This window comes from Oryzias melastigma, linkage group LG18, assembly GCF_002922805.2.
Source record: "Oryzias melastigma strain HK-1 linkage group LG18, ASM292280v2, whole genome shotgun sequence".
Lineage (NCBI taxonomy): Eukaryota > Metazoa > Chordata > Actinopteri > Beloniformes > Adrianichthyidae > Oryzias > Oryzias melastigma.
The window spans coordinates 1,562,050-1,581,929 of record NC_050529.1 but is presented as its reverse complement, the minus strand read 5'-3'; the positions used below and the strand labels follow the sequence as shown (position 1 = coordinate 1,581,929).

At 40.8% G+C, this 19,880-nt stretch overlaps 1 long non-coding RNA gene across 1 annotated transcript in view; it reads right to left on the bottom strand.

Moving 5' to 3' along the window:
- Positions 1–14,812, bottom strand: part of LOC112156110 — a 17,516-nt gene extending 2,704 nt beyond the window's left edge. Inside the window, exons 1-4 of the long non-coding RNA XR_002920911.1 lie at positions 14,728–14,812; positions 5,105–5,215; positions 4,779–4,797; positions 239–317 (exon numbers count right to left, since the gene is read on the bottom strand). This is a non-coding gene — a long non-coding RNA (uncharacterized LOC112156110). The remainder of the gene's footprint in view (positions 1–238; positions 318–4,778; positions 4,798–5,104; positions 5,216–14,727) is intronic.
- Between the last annotated feature and the right edge of the window lie 5,068 nt (positions 14,813–19,880).

Genomic DNA, 19,880 nt, shown 5'->3' with positions numbered 1-19,880 from the left:
GGGGGCCGCAAATTATCATCCTGCGGGCCGCAGATGGCCCGCGGGCCGCGAGTTTGAGACCCCTGCTTTAGATGAATGTTCTGAGGCTGAAGCGCCTTTGGATTAAGAGCTGGAACGTTTTCTTGTCTGTGGACAGAAACAACACAATCCAGATGTGTGTGATAGTGATGAGAGGTTGTGTTTGTATTTCAAGAGGAGATAAACGATGTTGTTTGTGGGGTTTTGGTGAGAGGAGAACCTCTGCTGCTGCTGCTCCGGTTCACCGTGATGGATGAGGTGTCCGGACAGTTGTTCCAACACCCTTCCTGGCCTCATTGCTTCCCTCCCCGAGGACAAACCGGAGACAGGTTCAGGTGGAGACGGGGGGGGGGACGTCGTAAAAGAGGAAGAGAAACGCAGAGATGATGAAGATATTCAATTATTGAAGGACCAGAAACGAGTTTATGAGAAGAAAGAAAAATGAAAACACAGAACTGCCTCTACACACTAGTACACACTAGTACACACATTCAGACTGTAATACACACAAACACACAAATACACACTCATAAACACAGACACAGTCAGACTGTAAACACTAACAAAATTTTAAATACACACTAATACATTATTATTCACACACAGACTGTACACACACATACTTGTACAAACACACACACATTAATACACACATGCACACAAAGGCTATATCAAACTGAAAACACACCTATACACCATTTCAGACTACACACACACACACTGAAAAATACACACTAAAATACACAAACAAACACAGACACACACTGTATATGTGAGACTTTACACACATACTGGTGAACAATAATACACACACATTGCTCAGAATGACGGTTTATCACATGACTGGGTTTGGACCAGAACCTCACAGCAGTTTGTGTTCTCAGTGGTTCTGTTGTTTATCTTTTCTAATACTAAACAATGGAAAATGCTGCATTTTTATACATTTCCTGCAGTAAACTTTTCCATCAAACACAGAATTCAATTAAATTCTCTGAAAGTCTCGTCCAACTCCAGCTAATTAAAATTCGTTTTAATATTCTACGCACTCGTCAATAAATGATAAATTGGTTATAGAATAAAAATGAAGAATGTGGTCAGCGTCGTCTCAGAGTGCTGGAAGTAAAAACCGCCGTTTCCAATCAAACCGGGTTTTATTTATACGCTCTGGAGGTGACGGGAAACATAATCAGTTGGCTGTGGGCTGTTCGGAGGCAAACTCAAAAATAAGAATAAAGAAGATTGTTGACTGAAGGCACAGCCGTCCTTATCTTCACGTCTGCATGGAAACACAATTAACAGAAGAAAAGCGAAGCAGGAGTCCTACTTTACCTCCACAGACACGGCCGTGTCATGAAAACAAATCACACTTTGGTTGGAATGTTACATTTCTGCTATGCAGTTTAACTCCTAAATAAATGAATTCAATACAAAAACTGTGATCTAGACAGATAAACTAAAATTATTTGATCATTTAAATGTTACTAAATAAATAAATCTTTCTCCAGGTTTTTGTTTTCCTAGCTCTGTTCCCATCATGTTAATCCAACACATTCTCATCCTAGAGTCGCTACATACCGACATTTAGTTAAGGATCCTCCGACACTCTTTGATGTTTTGGATGCCCCCAACTCATCATTTTTTTATCTGCTGGCTGTTTGTGAAATCAACGCTCAAGACGTGGTACCAGATGTGGATGTGCACTGGTTCTCGGGACGCGTCCACCGGTACCTTAACCCGCACCGGTACCCTAACCTTAACCTGGTACTGGGTTGGGGTCCAGTAGCGCATCTGTTGGGTTAGAGTATCTGAACCGTTCCTGGACTGGTTCAGGTTTGTGGCCTGATAGTGGGGGCCCTGAGATTTCATGGGAACGGTCAGGACGGCAAAAAACGACGAGTTTGGGACACCTGAAATGCCATAGCGTCAAACCAAACGTCAGTATGTGACGACTTGAGGATGAAAATCTGTTGATTTATCCAAATTAATCATATTAATCCCATCAGGCATAAACCACAGTTATTATTAATTTATCCTTCTGTGTTTTCAAACGGACCACACCCACAGGTCGTGTTGCTACCAAGTCCCAGTCCCTGATTGGTCACAGTGTCATGTTGCTGTGATTAAGCATAAAAAGTTCAACAGTTTAAAGTCCTCCCATGACAAATTTTTTTATAAAAAAAATAAAAAACATTCCCATTAGTGTTTTAATGATGATTATGAAGTTTTTAACCAAAATCTCCCAACAGAAATGTCTTAAAAACCCATTTTTCATGTTGATCTGAAGCCTCTGTTCCCAAAATCTCCTCTGAGGGGGTGTGGCTTTTAGGTCTGAGCTGAGCAGCCCCGCCCCTGATGAGGGTCAGATGAGGGTTTAGTGCATGTGCAGCAGAGCTGTTGTGATGTGAAGATCATTCATTCAGAGTCTGTGACAGTTGGACAGATTTAAAGGGAGAAATACTCAGAAATGTTAAAACAAACTGAAACGTCAAAGTGGTGTAAATCTGGTCAATCTTGCTCTAGTGCTGAACATTATAAGCTAAAAACAAAATAGAGCAAGTGTAATAAATAAGTGAATAAAAAGATAAAAAAACAAATAAACAACAGCATAAAGATAAGAACTCTGCTGTTGTCAAAAATTTCATTTTAAAGCTGAAATGTCTTTATTTTCATGGAGCCCGCTCTCATAACTCACCAGAACTTCTGTCCTGTGGACCTGACAGGATTTCCTGGTTGATCTTTAACCTCTCCTGATCAGGTGATCAACGTCTCACAAAGTGTTTCTAATGCTTGGAAAAGTCGACAGATCTTTAAATTGTTTATTTTGCCTCAAAAGCAGTTTTTCTATTTTACTAGAATGTGTTTTGATTCATCTTTTCTCCGAGAATTAATTTTTTCTGGGATCAGGTTTACAGAGTGTCTCAGTCGTCACTTCTCTGAGCCGGATCATCCGGCGGGAACGTCCTTCTCCTGGATAAATGAGGAGTCTGCTGTCAAACCTGCGTCTGCGCGTGGGCGTCCTCAGACGAGACCTGATTAAAGTTCCTGTCAGAGCCAGACAACATCCTCACGGCTGTTTGTTATGTATCGATTCAAATATTCCCATTGATCCGTAAGCAGCTGTTTGATCTCCGAGGACTGTCGCCACAGGCTGACGCTCCAGCAACTCAAACCGCCGCTGGAACGCTCGGAGAAACACGATTGTTACTAAACAACTTTTTCCTCTTTCTCCTCATCAGGACAGACGCTCCTCTTCTGTTTCCTGCAGTCATTTCATTGGAGGCCGTTCCTCTTCAAGCTTTCCTTCAGTTATTGATTATCTCCTCTCTTTCTCGCTCCAGCAATCGGATCAATCCCTGAGTTCCAACCGATAGCAGACTGGAAGAGACACGATCTCCAACAGATGAATCAAACCTGTGAATGTCTGCAGGTGTTTAAGATGAAGCTGACGAGTGAAGTGGAGGATGTGGACTTCCAAAGTTTGGACTCCAGCTCACCTGCTGATGTTCTCAGCTCGTATCTCAGCTGGGATCTTTTCTTCACAGAAGATCAAAGAGAATTTTGTGTTTTTTCTGTCTTTGAAAGTCGGTTTCATGTCTTGAATCCTCTTCTCCCACCTGTTCCTCTGTGAATGTGAGCATTCAGCTCGTCTTCTTCCTCTCTGTCTTCAAACTAAAACAGTTTTCTGCTCTTCTAAAGGTTCTGGATCTTCTGGATCCGCTTTTTAAGGAAACTGAAAGATCGTCTAACTTCACTCCTGATTAGATATTTTTAATAGAAAGCAGCTATGTGGAATCTCTGTTTTTGAAAGGAAAAATAAATTTTATTTAGACCAACAGATAAGAGATATACGGACGGAGAGAAAGATAGAGATGGAAAGACGGACGGACAGACAGACAGCAAGAGAGAAAAGAGATAGACAGATGGATAGACAGAGAGATGAATAGAGATAAATAGATGGAAACGGACATACGGATGAATAGAGATGAATAAATGAATAAACAGAGAGATGGGTGTCCAAATCCAGGCCTCGAGGACCGGTGCTCTACTTGTTTTCTAACCAACCTGCCATTGAAGCTCCTGATTGGTTTAGCACACCTGATCCAGGTAATCAACAGCAGATAAGGCAGGATTTCTGGAAATCCAGCAGGAGATCGACCCTCGAGGACCGACTTTGGACACCCCCGAGATGGACGGACTGACTAACTATAAAAACTAAATCTTAAGAAAGAAAAACGGCTTTTGTTCCAAGAAAAATCCTCTAATTTTCTGTCTTGCAAGTAAAAAGTTTTTCACCATCAAAATGATCTTATTTTAAGAGAACACGTGTCACTGACTAGAATTTTTTTTTGCAGGATACGAATTCTTGATTTTTTTTCCCTCATTGGCAGATTGTTCTATTCAAAGTTGGTCTACTAAAGGGGTCAGAATGTCCATCTCATTTCTGACGGATCTGCTTTTGCAGACAGATACAGATGGATGTTGAGCAGGAATGTGTGTCCGACTCCAACTCCATCATTGTTACGTAATCGTGGTTCTGTGAGGTTCCAGAGTCATTTCTGTCTCCATGACAACAGCAGATAACAGGTGTTCCGCTCACAGGTGAGCGTCCTCAGCTTCATTTGATGGTTTCTTCTCCGTCTTCATGCGTGTAATTGGATTCCCACTATTTCTTAGTAACTGTGCTTCTGTCTCACTTTAATACTTTAAACCAGCCTGACTGTGATTATTTCATCCAATCTCAGCGTGAAACCGACAATTACCTCAGTCTGTTCAGTCAACCTGTGAGGATGAGAAAATACAAAATAAACAAGTAAAGAAACAAAAAATCTGAGAAAAATGTTAATAAAATGAATTTGTGAGTAAAAGAAAATCATTTGAATAACAGCTATTTAAAAACTATCTTTGATCTTTTTTTGTGTGAGCAAAAACATTCGTGTCCATTTTCAGAAATCGAAGCTTCAAAACTCAGCTGTTGTTTTAAAGTTTAAACTTTTCCTTTCATTACTTTTTTTTTTACTTCTCTCTCAAACATCCCAACAAACTTCATCCTCTGGAGCTCGGCTCCAGCGCAGAATTTCAAACACACCTTCGCTCCTCAGAGCTCCACATCAAAGCTGAGATGAGAAGGAGAAATTACCGCCGCTCCACGCCGGCGGTTTGAATCCCAGGACAACGGCTTTGATTCCTCCCTGTGACCCTGGAGGAGGGAAAAGAGGAGATCAGAGAAGGAGCCCCGCAGTGTCCGGGCAGAAGACCCCAGAGTTCTCCAGAGTTTTTAAGGGTTTAGAATCTTCTGTAGCGGTCAGGAAACCTCAAACTGGTCCGGAAGGAAATCAGTCACGTCTCCTTCAGGAGTGGTCAGTCCGCTTGGAGAAGAAAAGAACTTCATGGAAAGTTTGACGTATCATCACTTGTGTTCTCCATGACCAACAGATGGTTTGGAAAAACTTAGATTCATAATGACAGATGCAGATACTGAACTTTCTAGAGTTGGGGGGATTTGTCACCCTGAGAACATCCTAAGAACAAACCATCTATCTGGACCTGAAACGATATCTGACCAGGAGGAGACCAAAAAACAGAGAAGCGGTCCATCTCTCCAGTTCTTTAAGTCCAAAAGTATTGGGTTATCCATCCAAACAATCAGAATCAGGTCTCAAAATCACTTGTTCTGGCCATGAGAAGATCAAATCCAGCCCTCAGGTATGCAGATTGTTTGAACAAACATTGGTGAAAGAATGTTTTACTCTCAGGAGTTCAGTGAATTCCAGTGTGGAACTGTCACAGGATGAAACCAAATCCAGTGGAGAAATGTCCTAAATATTCCACAGTCAACTGTCAGCTCTGTCAGAACAACGAGGAAGAGTTTAGGAACAACAGCAACTCAGACGCCAAGTGGTCGACAACGTAAACTGATGGAGAGGAGTCAGAGGATGCTGAAGGTCAAAGAGGTCACAGACTTTCTGCTGCAGAGCTCTGACCTTCAGTTTAACCCAAGTGCAGTACACAGAGAGCTTCATGGAATGGGTTTCCATGGCAGCAGCTGCATCAAGACACTCATCACCAAGCGAAATGTAAAGCGTGGATGCAGTGGAGTAAAGCGCCATCACTGGACTCTAGAGCCACGGAGACGCCTTCTCTGGAGGGAGGAGTCATCTGGAAATCTGATGGATCAGTCTGGGTTTGGAGGTTGCAGGAGAATGGGACATTTCAGACTGCATTAGAGGAGGAGGAATGATGGTGTGGGCTTGTTTTTAAGGAGTTGTTCCAGTGAAAGGAACTTTCAATTAAACATTTTGGACAAATTCATACTCCAAGCTCGTGGGAACTCTTCCAACATGACTGTGACCAGAGCACAAATCAAGGTCCATACAGACATGGAGGACAGAGTCCTGACCAGAACCCCATAGAACACCTCTGGGATGAATTAGAGCAGAGACTGAGAGCCAGACCTTCTCCACCAACATCAGTGTGACCAATGAAGAATGGTCCAGAAATCCTAGAAACAAACTCCTCAAGCTTGTGGTTCCCAGAAGAGTTGAAACAGGAATATCTGCTAAAGGTGGACCAGCATCATATTGAACTCTATGGGTTGGATGGGAGTCAAGGCAGGTGAGACAATGCTATTAGTAATATAGTGTACATCTGATCAGAACTTTTGATTTCTACTAGACTCTCTCCAACCTCTCAAATTCTGTGTCACGGTTTTCTTGATTCATAATCAAGTATTTGTTTCCACAGAATCAGTTTTTCCCTAAATATTCAGTGAGTCTTCATCTCCTCTTGGTTTTTCCAGTTTGTTGGGTCCAGTGGAGAACCTTTATTCCCACACCTGACTCACAAAACCTTAAACGCCAAAGATCCGGCGTTTGGCGGACTCACCTGCAGACGGATCTACTCAATATTCCTGTGGGGTAAACTCTGAGAAATGTCGGTCACATTCAGACGTTCTACGCTCTTCTGACAGTAATCAAGTCATCATCAGTTCCTTCATTGATCTGATCATAGTTGAACGATTGCTCTTCTATGCAGCTGTGATGAAGGTTCGCTGTGACATCAGCGCTCCTCAGATGGATCTACAGGCACTTCTTCATATTAACTTCACTCACTGAGGCGACTGAACCCATAGATATTTAATCAACCCCTGAATGCATCACACTGATGTGGAGAGAAGCTGTCAAGTAGCAGCTCATATTCACTACAAGACTTGATTTAATGAGCAGATTTATCAACTTAAATCAAGGAGACAGATTTACTGAGAGCTCATTTCAATGTTTTATTTCTTCCAACTTTTACATAAGCTCTTTTTTTATCATCAGATCAGTGTTTCTGGATCCAGCTTTGCTAACATTTCTGTCTCATTGATTTTACTCTACAAGTTCTTTCAAGTGCTTCTCTTCAAGTCTTTATAGTTCAGACACAACATTCTCATTTCTGAGTGGATAAAAGGCCAAACAGTTAAAGCCTGAAAGGTTTGTGCTTGAAAGAATGAGTGTAAACCTGTTAACACTCATGAAACCATGTCATTCTGTCACGATTATTAATCCCTTTAGTCCGTTTTTAAGTAAAGCTTTAGTCTCAACTGCAGGTCAAAATTGGTCAGACCTGCACAAAATATCAAGGTCATAGACGGCTCAGTGAACCTGTAGACAGAAAATCTTCATGCACATTTTTTTCTATGGGTATGCTGCGGGCGATAGGTCATAGTGAACACTGGCTTTTACAGTGTCGAGGGTTAACCGGATAAAAGGAACTGGTGTGTAAGTTATGTTACACCAAAATAAACATGTGTGGAACACAACAGATTTGAGGAATCCCAATGTGCGGCGAGCTAGAAGATATTTATTTAGTCTGATAAGAGTTACTGAGCGTTTTATTGAAGCTGGTCTGATGATAAAACGTAACATCATCTGATTTAAGTTTGTTGTTTTTGATTACCAAATGACATATTTTTAATGTCAGAATGAGTGTTTGTAACCCTTGTGCTCTCCTGGACATGTTTACATTAAAAGTGGGGTCATCTGGACCCCCCAAGACAGTGTGCTGAACTCTTTTTTTAAGGATTTTTTTATCTTCTCTGGTGTCCGTGGCAGACATAAAATCCACCTTGTCATGGGAGGGATCACACATCAATGTAAGGGTGGGTCATCTGGACCCCATAACCAAATGTGTCCAGTCTGAATACACCTTAACTGATGGATGTGAGACGGACTCTCCACGCAACGCACCGGACACAGACCAGTGTCAATCCGGATCAAGGTTTAAGCTTTAGGATCCAAGATGATAGATTACAAGATTAAATGAAAATAGATCTGTCTAGAAAACGTCTTTCTTGAAACTAGAATTCTGTTGTTCCCGCCCACCAGAACCTTCCACGCACAAGGTCTTAGACCAATGAGGGCGCTGCAGTCACACAGCTAACATACGTTGGCGCTCGTGTTACAAAGGACTTTAACGTGTCTTCAAACTTTACTACTTTATTGCTATGAACCTCTGAGTTACAGGGATCTGCTATCAGTCGATGTGTTATTTAGGTTTTGAGTTTTATTTGTATAAACTACCCATAATTCCTTGCATATTTCATGTATTTTCCAGTTATATTAATTTAGTGTCAAACAAAAACTATTCTTTCTTCCATGGTGGTAGTTTTTCTTTTATATCTTTCAGTTTTTCTTGAATATAAACTAGATAATTCAGATAATTAGTTGTTTCACTCAATTTAAAAAAAAACAACAACAACAACATTGACAACCGTGCTGGAAGCAGCTTCAGATGAAGGTTCAACATCATCAGGCTTCGGAGAAAAGGAAAGGAGCAGACAACAGAAGGATCAGAGCTGACAATAATTAGTCACAGCATCACACCACCGTTACCATGACAACACATAGGAACTCCAGCCCTGAAACGGTGACAAAGAGGATCTGTTCCAGTTTTTAAACCCTCACAAAACATGTGGGAGCGTGAGGTCATACAGCATTTACATCCAGCTCTGAGTTCCACTTCATTAGAGTCTCCATCAACAAATCCTCGGGTCAGACGGGGGAAAACCAACGAGGCAATTTGCAGGTTAAAAGCCGATAAATCCCAACAACCCTTCAGGGAGAGCGTGCGGCTGCGTCTTCCTGCGTCCGACCAGCAGCAGAAACGATTAAAGTCCACCTTAAAAGCTCGGACAGCAGCAGCACGCCGTCGTGGCACAGAGGGTCGCCACTTTTCCCAAAGCAAACCCAGAGTTTTAGCATCAGCAGCAGCACAATCCAGCAGTTAATCTTCAATTAGTGCGACGCTCCAAAGGACGGCGAGCGGGCGCCACGGGGAACAATGCAGCCGCATGTTTAATGCTGGAAAGTTCATCAGCAGATTGCATCCAGGAGGGGGGAGTTCAAACATTTGAAGTCTTTTACTGAACTCTTAACAACCTTTTTTCAGAGGGAATTATCAGTGAAGACGTCAGCAGCAGAAGTCCTCCAGAGTTTTTAGATTTGATTCATTAAACACTGAAACCACAGAATAAACTGAAAGAAAACGGCCAAAAGACACAAATCAAAGAAAATCACATGGCTCCATCGACGAGACGGTACAGAGATTTTATGGTACGGACGAGAACAAACAATGAAAATAGGACTTTTATGAATAAAAACTTTATTTAAAATAGCATGTTTACAACATTGTGTTCCTTTTTGTACAAGTTTGATCCTTTAGCCATCACTACTGTAAATTTTAATAGGGTTTTATGTACTACTGTAAAGTGTTCTAGTGTGAAGTGTACTATTGTAAAATAGTACACTTGATGATGTGTAATATGATGGTGTCATCATATTACTGTAAAGTTCACTACTGTCATGTATATTACCGTAAAGTCTAAAACTGTGTAATATACTACAGTAAAGTGTATTACTGTGAAATTTAATACTGTAAAAAGTACTACTATATAGAGTATTAATGTAAGGTGTACGATTGTATAGCATTTTACTGTAAAGTGTACTACTGACGAGTACATTACTGTAAAGTGTACTACTTTGAAGTGTGTTTCTGTATAGTGTACTACTGCGTAGTATCACTGTAAAGTGTACTATTGTACAGTGTACTAGTGTGAAGTATACTAGTGTAAAGTGTACAACTATAAAGTGTATTACTGTAAAGTTTTTACTGTGAAGTGTATTAGTGTAAAGTAGTACACTTAATGTTGTGTAATATGATGACATCATCCTATTACTGTAAAGTGTACTACTGTCAACTGTCAAAGCCGAGTACCATGTAGTGGACTACAGTAAAGTATATTACCATGAAGTGTAATACTGTAAAATATATTACTGCATATTGTATTCATGTAAAGTGTACTAATGTAGTGTTTTACTATAAAGTTTACTAATGTAGTTTACTACTGAAAGGTATATCAATGTAAAATCTATTACTATGTAGTGAATTACACTGAAGTGTGATACTGTAAAATGTACTACTGTATAGTGTATTCATGTAAAGTGTACTAATGTAGTGTTTTACTATAAAGTTTACTACTGTAAAGTATATCAACGTAAAGTCTACTACTGTGTAGTGTATTACTGTGAAGTGTAATACTGTTAAATGTACCACTGTATATTGTGATATATATAAATTGTACTAATCCATAGTATATTACTATAAGTTTTACTAATGTAGTGTTTTAAAGTAAAGTTTTCAAATGCATCATTTATTACTGTAAAGTGCATAACTGTATAGTGTATTACTGTGAAGTATACTACAGTAAAGTGCACTACTGAAAAGTATATTACTGTACAGTATACACCTCTAAAGTGTACTATAGTGTATTACCTCCATCGAGTTAATCGTTCTGCTATTATCTCCATTTCAGGTTTCTTTCATCCCTCAACTGTTGGTCTTTTCTACTTTCTTACTTCTGACACATTCATAACACAAACAAACTTTCACTCGACCGTCGATCATCTTTTCAAACTGCAGAAGAAAAAGACCAAACGCCCGGACCTCAAAGGTCATCCACACTTCCTGCAGCTCCTCCAGAAAGCGTCCTTTTGTCCGAGGCTCCTGGTGGCCTTTTACCCTTCAGCTGCTCTGCAGTGAGGAGCATTAAAACATTCATCCTCTCAGCGGGAACCGCCGGCTATTCAGCTTCACAAAGGCTTCAGAAGGTGGTTTCCTTCTCCACCCCTCCAGGACACGAATCAGGGAGGGTTTGAACTTTTGTCTTAGGAGAGGAACAGGTCCAAAGACCCAGAACAATCCAAAGATACTTTGGATTGATTTCACCTGCATGATTAGATAATTGTTAGGTCATATTAGGAAAAGTACGTTTTAGAGTAACTGAGCTGAGTGAAGATCCCACAGGAATCTGGAAGTCACTGACCTATACATCGGACAGTCAACCATTCTGGAGGAAAGCTTGTAAAAAAGTGAGAAGTTTATCAAAGTCAAAGTCAAAGTCAACTTTATTGTCAATTCTTCATATGTGCTGACATACAATGAAAGTTTATGTAACGGTTCCACCGTAACATCCACCGTGCGACGGGGAAACATCGGTAAAGTCTTCAAGATTTCATGCGGCCTCCTTTTTATACACCCTCAGGCCACCGGGCGGCTGGTGGCGCCTGATGTGGACGACCGTGACCAGAGAAATGACACATCGTCCAGTCAGAGCTGCTGCCGGTTGGCGATCCGCCCTGTGGCTGCCTGATTTTGTCATGGTATTGTACCGGACTCACAGGAGTCTCTACCAAACGGCTTTTATACTTTTAAACTCACTGGATTTTGGGAGAGGCTCCTGTGAGTCCAGCACAGTGAAAATGTAACTTATAAGAGCTGAAAAACACAAACCTCATCATTTGACTTGTTGTCTCAGTGTCTAACTGGACCGGCTTAGACTCTACCCTCACGCTCCGAGTGTTGTATGCTAGGTTGCCTCCTAAAGGGGCAGTGCACACGGTGTTTGCATAGCCAAAAAACTGTTTCTCTTACAGGGGAAGTGCGAAAAAGAAATACAATCATGCCGCCTATCATTGGAGAGTCACCCCGCGACCTCCAAATGCACCTGGTGTCGACTTCCAGTTCCACCACCAACCATCAAAGGAAGCCCTATGGGGTCAAATCAGGATCAGCATAAAGTGAACAAGAAAACAGACGGAAAACTTGAAAAATAGACTTTGCAAGTGAAAAAAAAAATAGAAAATTTGAAAACAAGACATTGTAAATTTGAAAAAAAAATATGTGAAAGAAAAATGTTTTGAAAATTTGAAAAAAAAAGAAAATTTGAAAAAACATCTAGAACATATAATGTGCACTGCATTATTAGCGAGGGCAAACAGTAGTGATCCTGCTCTCCCTAAGTTTGATCGGAGTGTGGTGACATAAAGAGTCAACGTTCTGCAGCAGAAAGACGTCCCATCACCTTTAACCACTTAGGGAATCATGGGATGCATTTTCAGGTAGCCAATGAGCCCAAAGCTCCGCCCCATGTAAAATTAAGCTTAACTTAGCAGCGAAAACTTGAAAATCCGAATTGAAAGTGTAAAAAAAAAGGATTGAAAATTCCAAACAGCAGCTGTTACTCATGGATACTTTATTTTTCAACTGGTAATTTCCACATTTATAGTTTTTTTTGTTAAAATTGTTTTTCAAATTAAAAATATAAATATATTTTCAAATTCACAACATCTTGTTTTCAAATTTTTTATGTTTTTTTTCAGTTAAGTCTATTTTTCAAGTTTTCCGTCTGTTTTTTTGTTTAAGCTGGTCCTGATATGACCCTATAGAGTCCTTTCTCCATCAGTCTCTACATTTATTTAACCCGTTTGGACTTTACTCTTTGTGAAGTTTTGCCAAGAATTTACTCAGCAATCCTGAGTTTTTCTCTTATACTTTTACCTTGCCGTGTTTTGACCTTTGCCTGTTTTTCTCGCCCTCGTCTCTCTCCTCGTTTTTGACTCCTGTCTGGCTTTTGACTCCGCCTTGTTTTTGGTCACTATTGAACTAACCTGCCTGCATATGGATCCAAATGCCTCTATGTCTTTGTTTCACCTGGACAGTCACTGACTGATGTCAACTTTTAGAGTAAAACTGTCCGGTTGTGGTAAAATGTTTCTAAAATACAACTACTGCCTCCCGATTACAAACGCCGACCTGCTGCATTGGCTGAAAAACTTGCATTTATTTGGCTGCATGGTGTATTTTGGGAAAGGTGACCGTAGCCTTACTGGCTAAACATCTGTTTAGTCCAAGAACAAATCTGTAACCCAAACGTGGATCCAAATACGAAACAAACTTTGGCAGAGTTTGTTTTAGAAACATTATAACAAAACTATGACCTTAATACTGAAGGAGAAGTTTGAACGGTTTGTTCGGTTAGCAGATGAGTTACTGTCCGGGTGAACCTTCCTCAGATTACATTTTCATTAAAACCTCCTAAAGTTGACGAGGTGATCACGATGCCATAATCTAGATTTACAGGCCCCTGTGTCGGTGTTCATGGACAGGCTGCACTGTCACAACACCGTCAGCGGGTCATAAACGGCTGTTTTACTACACGGCTGTTTGATCTGATCAGTTCCTCCACGCCGCCGGGATCTGGCGTCCCCTGGAGCGTCCACAGACTTTATGACGGGCCGCTGGGTTTGTAATCTGCAGCAGGATCGATGGGGGAAAATCATGGGGAGGGACACTTCTGCGCTCTGAGGACGGGCCCCAGGCATCGATCTCTCAGAGCAGAGGTGATGATGGTTAGAGGAAGGAGCAGTAAGATCAATGTCGGAGGCTGAGATTAAAGGCGCAGGCCGTCCGAGCGAACGTGAAGAAAAACACAATAATGTGACTTTGACTTCTGCTTTTATTAAACATTATTTAGCTAATTGGAAGACTTTTCCTCTAACTGCTGTCGGGGTTCGAACTCTCAGCTGTTTGGAGGAGGTTGCTGAATGCACGCCAGGTATATGGAAAAGTCAATGAATGTTTGAGCACAGCTGGATAGCAGCTCATCACAGCTCCACTCATAAAAATGCATGAACCTTTAAGCTCTATTAATATTCATTTGCAGTTTAGGCTGATTAATATGGAACAGGCCGCATCCATGTGGTCAAAGAGTCAAAATCAGCTCTGACCTTATCTATACTGCTCTTGTGCGCATGTGATGCACACTGTCTGGTCGCCATAGTAGCTGACCTTCATCCCCAGCAACGGCCCGTCACCGGCTGACATTCGGTTTCGGGTGACCTTTGCTTCACGGGGTATTTACATAGTGACACAAAAGCAATTACGAGCCATCACTGAAGCTGCAGAGCAGATTACGCCGCAAACACAAACAGGAAACATATGACAAGTGTTTGAGGGCGGACCGTAATGAAGGTCAAACACTTAAATCTGACCATCGCCGAGCGGCGGCGGACAGTCGTGAACAGAACGGTCCTGAGAACACTCAAAGTTTAGGAGAAACGACGTCCTCTGAACTTTAAATACTTCAGTGAACATGAAAATACAGAATCCATCAAAGTTTAGGATTAGCAGTAAAGAGTCAGAACTCACACCTTACTAAGACTAGAGTGTGGTGTAAGGACGCCGTATGACGGAATCACCTCTATGTCATAAGTGGGTATAACTTCAATTATCCATACAAGTACTTCAAGATACACTGGAGGGGGGGGGGGCATTGACAGTATATAGAGATGGATAAAGTGCCTTGGATGTCAAACAAAGAAAGTTACTTACCTTTGGTTCCAGTCAATTCAATCGCCATAGTTCCATGATACGGATGTTGCCATGTTGGAATCAGGTCGGTCTGAGTCAACGTTTCTATGACAACCACTCTGGCTAATCAGGAGTGAGTCTGTTGGAAAGCCACACCCCTTCCATTGAAAGCAGGCTCGGGAGCATCTGTCAATCAAATGTTTTTAACGTTGGAGGTGGGGCACCACATGGTTTTACTGAAGCATCCGATTGGCCAGTTTATCCCTTCCGCTCTCTTCAGGGTCCAGGTGACCCCGAAGAGAGCGGAAGGGATACAACTTGAATATTTTGTAGTAAAGACAACATAACATGAATAAAAAACTGGATTAGCAGGAACCTATTAAGAAAAAAGGTATCAGATCAAGAATGGTTATTCTGACCAATAAAATTGGTAAAGCTGTGAATTATTTTTGCTGCAAATGGTGATGGAATTGACCTAAACTGCTAAAGGGATTTGTTGAAAATGCAAAAGCAAAATGTTCCATTTCATTAGAGAACTATGAAAGAGCACTGAAGTTGACCTAAATTTCTGTAAAATTTGTAGTAAAATTGCCTAAAAATCTCTAATACATGCCATTTTTGCTAAAATATTTAGTGTGTTGCTTATATATTAGCTAAACTTCAATTTAGCATAAAAAACCTCAGTAGATTCCAAATCAACGTCTGCTTCACTGGACGTCTATCGGCCATGACGGAGCGCCTTAATCCATCCGCCATTTTTACCTGCAGCCTCTCTAACAACTGTTGAATTGTTCTGATTTTTTTACAAGAAAACTATTGCCGTTTTTATTTTATATTAGATTTATTCTAATATATAACTAAACACGTATATTTGTTCCAATTAGAAAATGTTTTTACTGCTATCAGATACAGTTTAGTGTTTTTTGTAGAGATTTAGCAGATGTTTGCTAGCGCTAGCTTCAAATAAGGAGATGTTTATATTATTCTTTCCTGCAAAACACAAACAATTGTTTTTTTTAGTAATAATATTTTTGTGTAAAAAAACAATCATATAAGAAAAAAAAATAATATTTTTAAAGAATAGAAAAGCTCCAAATTATCTCTTTATTGCTTCTTGTTTTACCTTTAAGGCTAATGCTAGTGTTAGCTAACACGAAGAAGGAATGTTAGCATGCTTTAAGCTAAAATATTAAGATTTTTGTTTCATTTGGGCAAATATTGGAGGAAATGTTGTCATTTTAGGATCAACAAAGAACAATAAAATGCAAAATAGTATTTGTTTTATTTTAAACTGAAACCTTCATTTTTATGGAATAAAGTCAAGTTTTTTTGCTGAATATATAGACTAATTCTAAATGGAAAACTCTGACTTTTAGACTTTTGACTCTCGATTGGTGAACATAAATCTGTGAACTCCACTCAAAATTATCACATAACGTAAAGTTGAAGCTGCAGATGAATTAAATCTGAGGCTAAAACTGAGAAGATCAGAGAAACTAGAACCAAAGCGGTGCATCTTCCCTCGACACACCTTGATATCATGTCTGCAGTCCTCTCAGAACAGTTAACTCAGCAAAGGTTAACCTGTGAGTGTTGCCACGGAGATGCAGGTGGAAGGAAGACGACGAGCGCTGCATCCTCCACGCCGCTGCCGGCAGCCTCGAGGTCGCTCCGACTCCCACAGCTGACGTCAGGGCCGGATTCTGACCCCCGGCCCGGGCCACAGAGTTGTGCCATCACTCATTAATTTTCCATCAGGCGTCCCGTTTATCTGCTGCTGACCAGAAATACCAGGTAGCAAATGTCAGACGGAGGTCTGGGGTCATCGGCAGGAACTCACCTAAATGTTCAACATGAAATATGTTTGGGGCGCCGAGGTGACTTGAATTGAATTTAAAACAGACCCACCGCTTCACCTCTTAAATCAGTTTAGCTCTTTTTAATGGTTTATTAGATTCCAATCAGATAGCGGCCGTGTTCCTGGTGCAGAACTTCCTGATGCGCGCCTGATTTACCGCCGCTATTAAAACGTGATGCGTATCTGGCGCCGTTAGCTGCCGACAGCGTGAGCCGCTTAAGCGAGCGTGATGGGATCTGCAGGGATGTCAGGCTTAAAGTTATTACAAAGAGAACGGAGGAAGGTCTTTACCGCTCATCCAGATTGACACGCCTTTATCGCTGGAGAGACGAGCTCTTTGAGTCTTTTTAGGACTCTGCAGTCAATAAATGTGAAATATTTAATATCAAATTAATTCCAAGTCAGGAAAGTTTGGAAAGGACAAACTTTCCGGACCGGAAACCAAACTAACTTCTACGATTTAGCATGACAGATCATGCAGAACGCTTCCTGACGGCGCCGCCGCGGCCGTATGGAAAGCTGCTGAGGAAGCAGCTGCGCGACTGATGGATGTGAGGTTCCTTCACCTCACAGAGTTCAGAGAGCTGAACCCGAACGCCAAATCAACAAATAAACCGACTGATACAAACGATGGCAGTTGGAAGACGCGGCGGCGGAGAACAAGCAGATACAAGGAACCAGAACGGATGCCATTTATCCCTGATAGGAGCTGTCAAGATAAGGCTGAACGGATGACAGAGCCAGGTAGGACGAGGGCGAGGAGATGAGACACGACTGTCAGGAATGACGAGGCGCTGAGTCATATCGAGGAGCTGTTAATGCAGAGACTCAGCAGACGCGCTTTATTACATCCTTTAATCAGGTTTAACACGAAAGACGTGGACCCAACAAGAGTCAAAGAAAACCTTACCTACACTACCTTAGGACTTAAGTTCGTCATAAGAAGTCATCAAATGTAAAAAATGAGGATGTAAAAACAGAAAAAGTGGCTAAAAAGAACAAAACCAAGAATTCTTGCATTGAAAAGTATTGAAAAGTATTTAACCCTTAAACACCGCCAGCGACACATTTGGACAAGCGCTCTTTGAATTACCGTAATTCCTGAACGGATTGCTCTATTTAAAAATTCTAACATTTTCTGAAAGCTGAGACATTGAGTTTTATTGTCAATATCGGGTTGTTACAGTAATCTCACCCGGAAACCTGCGAAGAACTCCTTCGTTTAGCGGTAAGACAGATGGAGTGGTCGAAGAGTTTTTATAATACAAAATATATTTAAAAAGTGTCAGAAAGACGACTATCCTGGGAAATAAAACCTTCATGGAGTTTTAGAGAAGACTTTGAGACTGAAGGAGCAACAGAAGGAGACACTTTTGAAGAGAAAAAGAGGACAGAACTGCCCTCTGTGACCACATACGCCTGTAGATATTTTACATTTTATGCACTGCTTTTTTGCACATTTAGAGGGAAATATATAAAAATGTTGCTGTAAATAGTTTGATATTGGACAAATTTAAACTTTAAACCATCAAAACCTCTTCATGTTCATTTGCACTGTTTTTATCACTAAAAACTCTAAAAATCATATTTCGATTCTGTGTTTTTACATTTTAAACTGTTATAACACGATTATGAAATAGAATAAACTGTAAAATGATGATAGATATTGAAAATTCCTGAAGATGTCTTCTGGAAAAAGAGGAAAAAACACATATTTGTAGGACATTCTCTGACCATTCCATAGTCAGAATTAGCAGAAAGGTCGGTTAGTAGGCCAACAGAAAAAGTTTAAAAATCACAGCCTGAACATAAAGATTTCTGGTTTTCCAGAAAGTCACACAGTCAAATTTTAAATAATGAATTTCTGTATCATCACAGAAAAAAACGTTACTAGAACATCTCAAAAACTAGATATATAGCATTACCTGCGATAGATTAATAGCTGAAGATGCTTAAACTGACAACTAAGAACACTGAAGCTGATAGCTGAAAACACTGAAGTTTAAAGCTGAAAATGCTGAAGCTGAAATATTAGCCAAATGCCAATTTAGTCTAAAAAAATAGAAAAATGAAGGCCGTTTTATATCAGGAGTTCACAAACCCAGCTCTATCATCTGCTGCTGATCACCTGGATCAGGTGTGTTTGGCTAATATGAAGCGACAGTCAGTTGAGAACATGATGGACGGTGATCGGATCAGAACCCTGAACTGGATCTGATTACTCTGGGGCAGCTCCACGCTGCAGCCTGTTCAGAAAAAGGAAGCAGACAGAAATGTTCACATTAGCCTGAAGAATCAACAGAAAATAAGCAGCTGATGGAGACGTGGATAAAGTGAACAGATTTCACCTGAAGGAGGAGGAGGAGTCCTACCTTCAAAGAAGGAGATCCGTGTTTGAGACTTTCATCTGTAACGCTGCAAAGACCTGAGGTTGATGCGCATTTCAGCTGCTGCGTGTCTGGTTTGTTCAGACTTTGTTAACACGGTTAGGCCGCGGCGCCGCTTCAGGTCACATGACATAGAGAGTTATCTGAGTGCAGCTCGTCGGGGAGACGCGAGTCTGAGGATTCTGGGTCCAACCGCGGAGAACCCCAGAACTGATTTCTTCAGGGCTTTTAAACTGAATTTGACCTTTTTTTTGTTCATGCTGGATCCTTCCAATTAACAGCAGTCAAAAAGTACAACATAAATATAATCAAAATAAAATGAAAAATAAATTCATTTATTGAGTAAGGCCAGATAATAAAAGCATAGACATACTGTGAATAGCAGACCCACGCCCATATCATAACGATTTTAGCTATAATAATATAAAAAACAAAAAAACTAAATCAAAACTGTACAATACACTAAAACAAATAAACACAAGCAGACAAAAAAATAACATAAAAGAACTAAATCTACAGAATAACATATGTTTTTTATTTAAACAGATCTGAAAACATTCGAGAACGAACAGAAAACATTTCTGATGAAGAGGAGGCGCTGCTCCTCCTCCTGAAAACCACCGTGTGAGCTCAGAACCAGAACATGACGGATCCAAACTGTAAATTTGACCTTTTTGTCTTCATGGAATCCCATTAATAAAATGAATCAGCCACGAACACCCCCCCCACCCCAGCCTGGTCTCCGCCAGTTACAGCTTCATTAGGCAAATGTGGTGATAACAGGCCGCCGTATCTGATGTTCTCACTGAGGAGTCAGCAACAGTCCCTGCAGGAGCAGAGCGCTTTTGTTCCCGGGAAACACACTCCATCTCTTTTTCTTCAAGTCTGCAAAGCAAATGTGACAAAGATTCACAAGCTCCGCCCCCAAG